This window comes from Lissotriton helveticus, chromosome 6 (assembly GCF_964261635.1).
Source record: "Lissotriton helveticus chromosome 6, aLisHel1.1, whole genome shotgun sequence".
Classification (NCBI taxonomy): Eukaryota; Metazoa; Chordata; class Amphibia; order Caudata; family Salamandridae; genus Lissotriton; species Lissotriton helveticus.
The window spans coordinates 647,642,469-647,652,908 of record NC_136067.1 but is presented as its reverse complement, the minus strand read 5'-3'; the positions used below and the strand labels follow the sequence as shown (position 1 = coordinate 647,652,908).

Genomic DNA, 10,440 nt, shown 5'->3' with positions numbered 1-10,440 from the left:
ACTATCTTGCCTTTTAAAATTAAAAATACAGAATAAAACTCCCTTGATAATTTCCTGAAAAGTTCTGTAAAACATTACATTTACCAGCAATTTTTTTACACATCAACATTAGTAAACTGAGTGACTGAAATGTTGCTCATTTCTTACAGTAATATGTTTAGACACTCCTTGTAACTGTGCAGCTGATCCTCCATGGAAATGCTTACATAAAACACAACACTAGTATGACCAGGATACTCAAAGAAATAACACAGGGTTTAAAAAGAATTTTTATTATTTATACTTACCTAAGAAATAGTAATAAATGAAAATTTTTAAAATTTGAAAAACATGGTATCTGTGAAAGAAAAGTAAAAATATGGTTATAGTGTTATTTCATTAAACAAAGCTAAGTAGAATTGATTTAACCAAAAAGTGAAAAAACAAAAAACAGAAGGACAGAAAGAGACCGAGACAGAATATTTTGAAAGAAATAAAAGCACTCAAAGAATCACAGTCTGAAGCAAAGTAAACTGATAGCCAAAATGAGAGTATGATTAGTGATAATACACAAACCAAACAATCTCTGAAATAAACAGAGTAAGAGTACCTAAATATCTTAAAGAGAAAGATAAAATAAAGAATCAACACTAAGAGAAAAAGAGTCAAAAGGTAGAGTAACAGAAGATGATAAAATACAAACAAACATGTAGTATAACGGAGACATATAAACAAAAATAAAGTAGGGTGAGAAAACTAAACTATAGATTTTAGATTGGAAATTATTCATAAATAAAGATAGCAGAGTAAGGGAAAAAATTGTAAGATATAGTAAGAGAAAGAAATTAAGATTCAGGAAAGAAAGCCAATAAAAGATCAATGAAGGTGACTCTCTGTAAAGCAACGTAAGTTAGAAACTGAAGACATAGAAAGACTGAATAGAATGCTAACAAAAAAGATGTAAAAGTAAAAGCATGAGTTAAAGAAAATAACCATATCTAAACACCATTATCAAAGGAAGAGGATGAAGAAAATTAGAGTAAGAGATAGATACCCAAAACTTTCAGATATGATTAGTTGTGCTTACCTTAAAAATGTAATTTCTGTGGAAGACAATAAAGAAATCTGTTATAATACATACTTCTAAATCAAATGTAACAAAATATCTTAAATAACATATTTACTGGTTTATTTTTGCTGTCTTCAGATAAATTGATTTTTACTATAAACAGTGATTTCAATAGTAATCATCATGTAACAGCGGGGAAAAAAACCACAATCAAAATGATTGTATTTAAAAAACCCATAAAAGATCTCTATACATACTATAAATACCTAGAAAAAAACATGTCTTAAATGTTTTTCTCTAATTCGCAATTTCTTGAATAAGTACACCACATATTTCACAATTATAAACTAACTAAAGTATAGCAGTTACTTTAAAATACCACTCCACAAATAACCGTGCATCTATGTTCTTAAAACATTTATCTGAAGTCAACATTTTGATTACTCATTATTTTCCACATGTCCAAATACTATCAGATAAGTCCTTTTTTTTTTTGAGTACCTCTCAACAAACTCGCGAGTAAGTATGTTCTAGAAACATTTATCTGTATTCCACATTAATATATCTCATACATTTCCGCAAGGCCAAATGGTATGAGTTAAATCATTTTTTTTTAGTACATCTCCACAAACTTCCAAGTAAGTATACTCTAAAAACATTTATCTTAAGTCAACATTTCCATATCTCATTGTTTTCCGTATTGCAAAATAGTATAAGTTAATTCCAACGTCTCGTCTTCCAGAAACATTAATGAAACCTTACCTGATGCTATCACTTTGTCACATAATAGTTTCATTTCCATATTTGAACACCCTTAATCACATCATATTTCTAAAGGACACATTTTCATATCTTTACAGTATTACTCTGAGTCGTCCAACTAATTTCACTGAAATTTTGGTTGCAAAAATATCAGATAAGAATTTCTTAACTCAGAAGGCAAACGTTTCTTAAAACTTCATTGACTATCATTGCACAGCGTCCAACCAGTTGCACTCTTCAAATAAGCTATGTAATGTCCTGATGATATAGATGCCCCTTCATGAAAAATAATTGCTACAGTTACAAATGTTCTTCTAGAAATAGATATTTGAGAAGCCACAAAATTTTGAATTAAAGTTGACAATTTAGTTCCGTCAGCTCTGCATCGTTGAAGCATTAAAATAAGATATTGTCCATATCTATGAATAAATAACGTAGATAACATTTCTGAATTACATTGAGAACAGACCATGTTCTGATATGCATCTTTAACTAGTTTATTAAAGGACACTGTTTTACAATCTGGTAATGTTAAATATATAAATCTTTCTGTGTGTATGTCAGTACTACTTGTAAATGAGCAATTATCACAAATATGTTCCCATTTATAAGAAAGGCCGAACAGACTATCAATACCTACACCTTCTTCTTCCAAAACTGTAAGCATATACATAATGAATTCCTGACAATCTTGCTGAATATTCTGAGAAAATTGATTTAGTTCTGCACATATGTCTAAAACATTCCTTACTTCTGAAACACTTGCTACTTCACTATTACCACTAGTACATTTTTCAAGCACAGAATTTAAAGAACAACAAAATGTCTGCTCCTGATTTTCTCTAATCTGTTCCTGTAACCTTTTTAGAAAAAAAAAACACATTAACCACTACATTTGCATAGCAGTTGACACCAGACCTATTTTCAAATTTAAATCCAACAATCTCTGTAGAACTTATGTTTTTCTTACTCTTATCAATGGCAGTCTCATCTTTTTTTCTTCTTTTCTCTAAAACTTCACTACATTGTTTCTCATTTCTCCTTTTCTGACCAACTATACGCTTTTTAATTAAAGGATATTGAGGTAAATGTGGAGCATATTCTCTTCTTAACCTATTATACTCCTGTACACATTTTAAATCTGCACTGATCTTTGTCTCATCAAAATCAATTAGATAAAGCCCAGATAAAGTTCTAACTCGTGATAAAGCAACATATCCCATACCCTCTTTGAATACACTATTTCCAATATTTACCAAAGCACAATCTACACTTAAACCTTCGATTTGTGAATAGTCACTGCATATGCCAAACAAACTGGAAATTGTTTCCGACGGACATACAAGTCTTTTACAAGTAAAAAACGACTTGAGCAGCGACTGATTAGTTGAACTTCCTCAATTTCATCAAATTTTATTCGTAAAAATTCAATCTCATCTCTATTTGGGTAATTTACAAAACGAACAACATTACCCATTGCTCCATTCACCAGACCTCTTTCTACAAGTAAATTTCTCCGTAAAATAATCCGACAATTTAAACATACATACAGATTCTTCTCTAAACCAGCAGTTTTAGATATAGATGTCTGTAGACTATCCAATTTTAACTTTAAATTATCAGACAAAACAATAGTACTTCCTTCATACTCTATTTTATCTTTTGCTTCCAGTTTCTTAATTTCTTGATTTTCCAACGTCAACATTTTCTCATTGAAAACTGAGCATTCTTTTAGAGTTGGCATCAAGCATATAACTGACTTATCTTTTACCTCTTTACTATATATTTTTTCTGCTACATTTTCTTCATTGGGAAACAACTTACATATTAATCGAGTTTGTAGAGTTTCTTTTGCATCTTCAGTTAGCCTTCCAATCCTTATATCTTGAAGAATATCTCCATATTTAGTATCCTTTGCTTGTCGCATATTTTGAATCAGTTCAGTATATTTGAAATGTGACCATATATTTACATTTCCAATACTGCCAAGGCACTTTCTGGTGTCTTCATGTGTCACAGTTTCAAATACAGATTGTCCTTTTACAGGAGTTAGTTGCAGTAGGTCTCCAAAAACTATGACATGTTTCCCTTCAAATAAAACATCATAGTCAGTTTTAAGTATCTGCTGCATTCTTAAATGTACAAAAGCAAGCATTAAATTAGATACCATGCTTACCTCATCAATAATAAGAAGTTTCATTTCTTTAAGAACTCTTGAAACTTCATAACAAGCATCTCCAGATAGCTTGTGATATTGTAATTTGTTTTCATGCTCAACTGGCAGCATCAATAAACGATGTAAAGTAATACCTTTAATATTATGTGCTGCCAATCCTGTTGGAGCTGTCACCACACAAGATAATGATGACTGAGTTTTTTGTTGTAGATATGCAGTAATTCCTTTTATAAGAAAACTTTTCCCTGTACCAGCGTCTCCACTTACATATAGTCGAATAGGTTGAAATGACATACATGAGCATTCTTTTTTCTCATGACGAAAACCATGCTCAATGTGCTTTGTCACTTCCACATATATTTGTCTTGCTGCAATTGTTGCTTCTTGCTCTATTTCGTTGTTCAAGATTTTCAGATAATTACTAAAAGCAGGACATTCTATACTACTTTTAGATGCATTAAAAGAATCTTTATAACTTATAAACTCTCCAAGTAGTTCCTCTTCGGTACGCCATGGTTTAAAGAGTTGCAAAAGAGCTAAATAGTAAAATTCTCTTTTGTCTGGATTTTCGCAACTCAGTTTTCGGTGATTAATCAAATGTCCTTTTGTTTGTTTCACCAGACATCCTTCTTGTCCAATTACAGCGTAGATACCTTTTTCAACATTTTCTCTAATATTCCTTTTAAATGTGTATTTTTCAAGAACTTCATACAGACAGATATTTTCCAGCAGAGTACTCCTATTTGGATAGTATGTATCCAACATATTTGTTTTCAAAATGTCTGTACTATTGGGTTCTTTCTGTGCTAAATATTCAATTTCTTGCACAGTTTTCAATACACGGTTTCGTGTTCCTGCTAGACCTAAACTCACCCACAGGATACTTCGAGATTTTGCATAAAGACTTGCTGATGACAATCGATCACAGCATTCATATGCTCCAATTTCTCGATGTGATAACATCTTTAAACTGTATGTATACAATTTCTTGCTTAGGCTCTTTTCATGAGAAATATCTTCCCACATCTCCTTCAATTCCGTCTTTTCAGATTTTGTGATGTAAGACGTTACATATCGAGCCACAGCAATAGAGTTGTCTGCAACATATTGTATATCCATGTTGGCATTCCACATAGACAAGATGACAGGGTTGTAGTCATTTATATATTTGGACTCTTCTCCTCTTCTTAAATTATAAGTATTTTTGGGTGATCTTCTAGTGATGTTATGTCGCAAAGATGACATCAAATTATTCACTCTTCCTTTTGAAAGTACTGGTCGTGCAAATCCAAAACGACATTTTGTATAGAACTTATCCTTTGTTTTGAATTTGCGCAGACAATACTTTCCACAACGATGTCTTTGAAACCGTAACACTTTTCCTCTTAAGTCTTTATCACTTGTACTGTTAGGTATGTCACAAGTGGCATATTCCTCAATAAAAGACAGTACAGTTTCATCTGAGTCTTTTCCAAATTTGGGAGCATCCTTGATCCATAGTAACATATGAATATGTGGAGCACCTCTAGCTTGATACTCTTTTCTCCAGAAGAAATCCAAAACTTCACCAAGCGGTGGATTCTTCTTGTTTGTAAGAAAAGACATCATTGCTTCAAATCGATGATTAAAATATCGGCAAACATTAACTGGATCCAACTAACACAATTCTCCTGGTGTCTTGTAGTTTATATTTTCAATATTTACATTCGCCTCTCGAAGATATTCAAGTAAATCTTCCCAGGCGTACTCTGCACAGCTTAGAGTTACAAACCATGTTGGTGCTCCCAAGTTTCGTAGCATGCATTTTAAATCTCCATGACGACGGTACCAATATTCATTAGTACCACGCTGACATGCCATTAAGTTAATTAGATGAGCATCCAAAACACTATCTTTCTGATGCACTTTATCCATGAAATCCTTAGCTGAAACATTATGTAGATGCACTCCACTTTTTAAGACATGGTTTACTGCATAAGAAAGACCAGATAAGTCACTCTCAAAGAGAAGATGAAACAAATATGGAATACATTGACGAAATCTGGGATCTTCTGCATATAACCTTGTTGTCCGGTACTCAGATGCAGGAATCTGCATAGCACGATCATCATATCGCGCACCTTCACCTGTTGGGAATAATTGTGGGAAACAACGACCTTCCAAACTTTTTTCCCACACACTAATAGGACTTCCTTCTGCTTTTTTCATCTGAAATAACTCAATTGCATTCCCCAATGCTTCTTTGGAATGCAGTGGATGAACACTGTAATGTTCATAAATTTCTTCACTTCTGGACATGTCGACTTTTTCAATTTGTCCAGTAGAGAAATCATTATTCTCTTCATCACTTACATCTTCTTGTTCTACATACATATTTTTATAGTATTTATTGTTTTTAACTAAATACAACGTTGCCTTCTTCACTTTCCTAACATCCACTAAATCTTGCCAGATTTTCTTACTCTTTCTAGGTACACCATTAACTAGAATAACAAGAGGATCCTCTTCTACATTCTCAATACCAATTGTCTCTATATTTTTCTTCAAATCAAGTGGCAAATATACAACTCTACCCTTTAATCCTCTTTGTAAATCTGTAGGATTTAATTTCCCAGTCTTAGGCTCCATACGAACAATAGCCTGAAAAGGATGTACACATTGAATCAAAATAGTCTCATAAGTATTTAAATCCTTCAGTTCCGATGGAATATTTATCAACTCAAGATTATTATGAACACCTCTAGCAGGCATTTTATTTTCATTTAATTTATTATAACAATATTTACAAATACGTTGTTCAAAACCCAAATCAAAATAGTTTTCTACCAGCAAATAAGTTGCAAACTCTCTCCACTGAGTATTATCTTCATCTTCACTTTTTAAATATAAATCAACTAACCTAGTTTGACTTTTGTAATGAATGCGTCGACAACACACACAAGTGAAATTTGGTTTTTCACCTGCAATGACCTTAAATTTTGTTATTTCCTGTTCAAATTCTTCAGTATTAAAATGTCCAACATTTTCTAACACATTTCCTTCTATAACTACATCAGTTTGTACATTCTCTTCACCTAGACCAAAATAACTTACCTCAATCTCTGCACAAATATGCTTCACATCTAATACACATCCATGTAAAAGAGCACTATTTAACTCTTTCAATTTAAGTGCTGGACTTTTTGCATAATACATATTTCTGACTAATTTTCTCATTTTGGTATGATGCACTGCTAACATCCTAAAATGGTGAAAAACACTCTGGCATATTTTTTTTGAAAGACAAGCCAAGGAATGTCCTTGCAAACCTATTTTTTCTCTCACTCTGCACCGATCTAATTCTTGCAACAGTACAATTTTTTTCTTTAAACTTTCCTTAGTGTACTTACGTAAGAAATTGCGAAAGAAATCAATTGAATCCTGTCGCACACTGCAAATACTGCTACAATTCCAACTATAAACAGGAGCATGAACAGATCCCTGTAAAACTTCTCCACCTATTTCCCCTTCTGTATTTCTGACCTCAATTTTCTCTTTCTCAATAGGACAGCCATCCTTTACTTCATACACTCGACCACTGGTATCAACTGCATGCAACAACTTGTTACTTTGAAAGTAACTCTCTTCATTAAAAAATGGCTCAGAGTTTGAAGTATGCATCCATTTACCAGAAAAGATTTTACAAAAATTACTTCTATTTATGTGTCTCTTCCATTTACTCTTAGCTTTTAAAACTCTAATTGCCTTATTTAGTGTATTTATTCTTTTCAGCACTAAAATAAACAATTTTTTTTATCTCGAACGCATCATCCAGAACGTCCTCTATATATTTTTTTTCTTATAAAAAGCAGATTTCCTTTTAGAAACTTTTTCCTTTTGTAATAAATTCATAACAACTCTCTTACGAAACATACGTTTCCTTATTTCCGCAAATTGATTTGTACGTCTTTTACTGTACATATTTTCTTCACCACTCTTTTCCAACACAGTTTTCTTTTTTTGTCCATTTCTCCTTGTAGATCCTGAAAACTGTTTTTCCTTAGCAATATTATCCAATTGACTTTTTCTCTGACACAATTTTTTTTTAAATTCCTTACTGCTCTTACCAGGAGCACTCTTGTTTTTGTCCGTCCTTTGTTGTGTACGTAAATCTTGTCCCTCTTTTCTCTTCAAATGGTATGTCTTTTTATACAGCTTTCTTTTCTCATTTCTCGTCGGCATACTGATTGATGTTTCTGATGTCAATGATAACCTGTTTTGAAAAAAGTTAAAAAATATTATAGACCCCTACTTCCATATACCATACAAATTATAAGCAATACTTGATTTTATAACTTGAATAAAGACAAAGAAACAGTCTCTGGTCAGAGTAGCAAATCCTAAATTGAATATTGTTTCTAAATTTGTGACACTCCATATCTATGTTATCCTTACACATGTTTTGTTTTATTTATTTTTCTTGAGACATATAAGTACTATTCTGACTTTCAAGCATTGTCGATGTTGCTAATACTTTTTATTTTTATAACTTTAATCTTTTATCCACCTTTGCACAACTTTTACTGTCATTCCTAAAAAAGAGAATAATTATTAAGAGTACAACAATAATAATTTTTTTTTTATTTAATCATAAATAATTTTATCCATTTAATAATTCATATTCTATAATCACATTTAGCATTATTTCATCTGATATTTCATTGTTATTTTCCTCTTCCACATTCTCTTCTTCCACCATCTCTAAGTATGCACTGTCAAATGTGCTGTCCAAAAAGTCCTCATTTTCAGATGAAATCTCATCCTCAAATACTCCTTCAAGTATTTCTTCTAGGACTTCTTGTGCCATTTCAAAATTGATATTCTCATTTTCATTCAAATCTTCCATGTTTTTATTAATTTTCTATCTTCTGTCTCCTTTTAAAAAAATATAAAGACTAGATTATATATTTTTTATAATTAGTTAACCAATGATTACCTTGAGTACTCTTTTCACTACATACCCTTTCATACTTTTAAAGTCATTAACTACATTGATTATTATAATACCTTCATCTTTATTTTATTAAGAAACAGATACTTTTATCCTAGAGATTAACAGGTTTCTATTTAATTTTGTAAATTACAATTGTGCTACAGAAATATATTTCACTGTGAAATTTGCTTTCTGCATTTCAGGCTGTAGAACTATTTAAACACTTTCTAATTTTATTGTACAGATCTATTTTTAACTTTACCACTATAAACTGTCATTCAAACTGTATGCAAAGTGAAAGAATAACTCACAGTATACCAATTAAACAATCACTAAACCGATTGCTACTTCCCACAGAGGCAGTTGCTTTTACATTTAACAACATACTCGTCATGTAAATTTCATCTAATGTAAAACATTTCATCATAATCATATGAAACCACAATGAGTCGCAACTCGTGGAGGCAATTATGGTGCGTCAGGGAGACAAAGAGAGAAAGATCTTTGCTGGAGGGACCTAAAAACCAGGATATAGATAATATGTAGTAAATACATAATTTAATTATTTAAATACATTTTGCAGTGTGCACTACATTCCAAATTGCGATGCTGTGTACACTGGAAAAATTATTTTATTAATTAAAATATATACTTTCCTACATTTATCTATGTATCATATTTTAGATCTCTGTACCCTACACCTCCCCCTCCCTCGCTCCCAGGCCCTACCATTACTCCCTCGATGGCGTCCGACTGACCTCATCATAATACACTTCTGCAAATGCATATAATAGAATGCAAATAGATAGTACAGTCAAAAAAATGCATCCGAATTGTCCATCACGCCAACAGCCATATCATAATATACCTCTATAATTACTCAATCAGTACTGTACACAAATGATACAGCATAAAGTTGAGAGTTAATGATGACTTAGCAAAAATTAACCAAGGTAAACAGCAAACTCTTACAGTCAAAGAATAGATAAACCCAAACTGTATATAAAATAACACATGAACCTGGCCAATCAAAAGATGGTAACAATTGAGTATAAAATTGTATTTCAAAATACATATGTACTACAAGCATGTTTAGATATGTTTAAAGTACAAATTAAAACCGTTATGTATAACAGAAGCAGTGTTAATTTTTTTTTTAAAAACATGCATATTATGATAATCTTCTCACAAATAACTTATCATTTTAATTTTATCAACTCACCTGTAAAAAAAGATTTTCTGTTTCTATACTGTCACGTTCAATGTCAGGCTATTGCTTTTCAGCACCAAACACTCTCTAAAAAAAATACACAACTGAATTTTAGTTAACATAATACACACATATATATTTCACAACATACACCCATTTTACCAAATATCATACCTATCATATACATTCCTTAATTTTCTATCCAATATATATCATAAAGTCTATGTTTAAGAAGCCTTATTTATATAATCTTTGCGCCACCGGTGCGTCAC

The 10,440-nt window shown here is 31.6% G+C and overlaps 1 long non-coding RNA gene across 1 annotated transcript in view; it reads right to left on the bottom strand.

Moving 5' to 3' along the window:
* Positions 1 to 8,144: 8,144 nt before the first annotated feature.
* LOC144762826 (uncharacterized) overlaps positions 8,145 to 10,440 on the bottom strand; it is a 253,799-nt gene continuing 251,503 nt past the window's right edge. Inside the window, exons 2-3 of the long non-coding RNA XR_013596146.1 lie at positions 10,181 to 10,255; positions 8,145 to 8,238 (exon numbers count right to left, since the gene is read on the bottom strand). This is a non-coding gene — a long non-coding RNA (uncharacterized LOC144762826). The remainder of the gene's footprint in view (positions 8,239 to 10,180; positions 10,256 to 10,440) is intronic.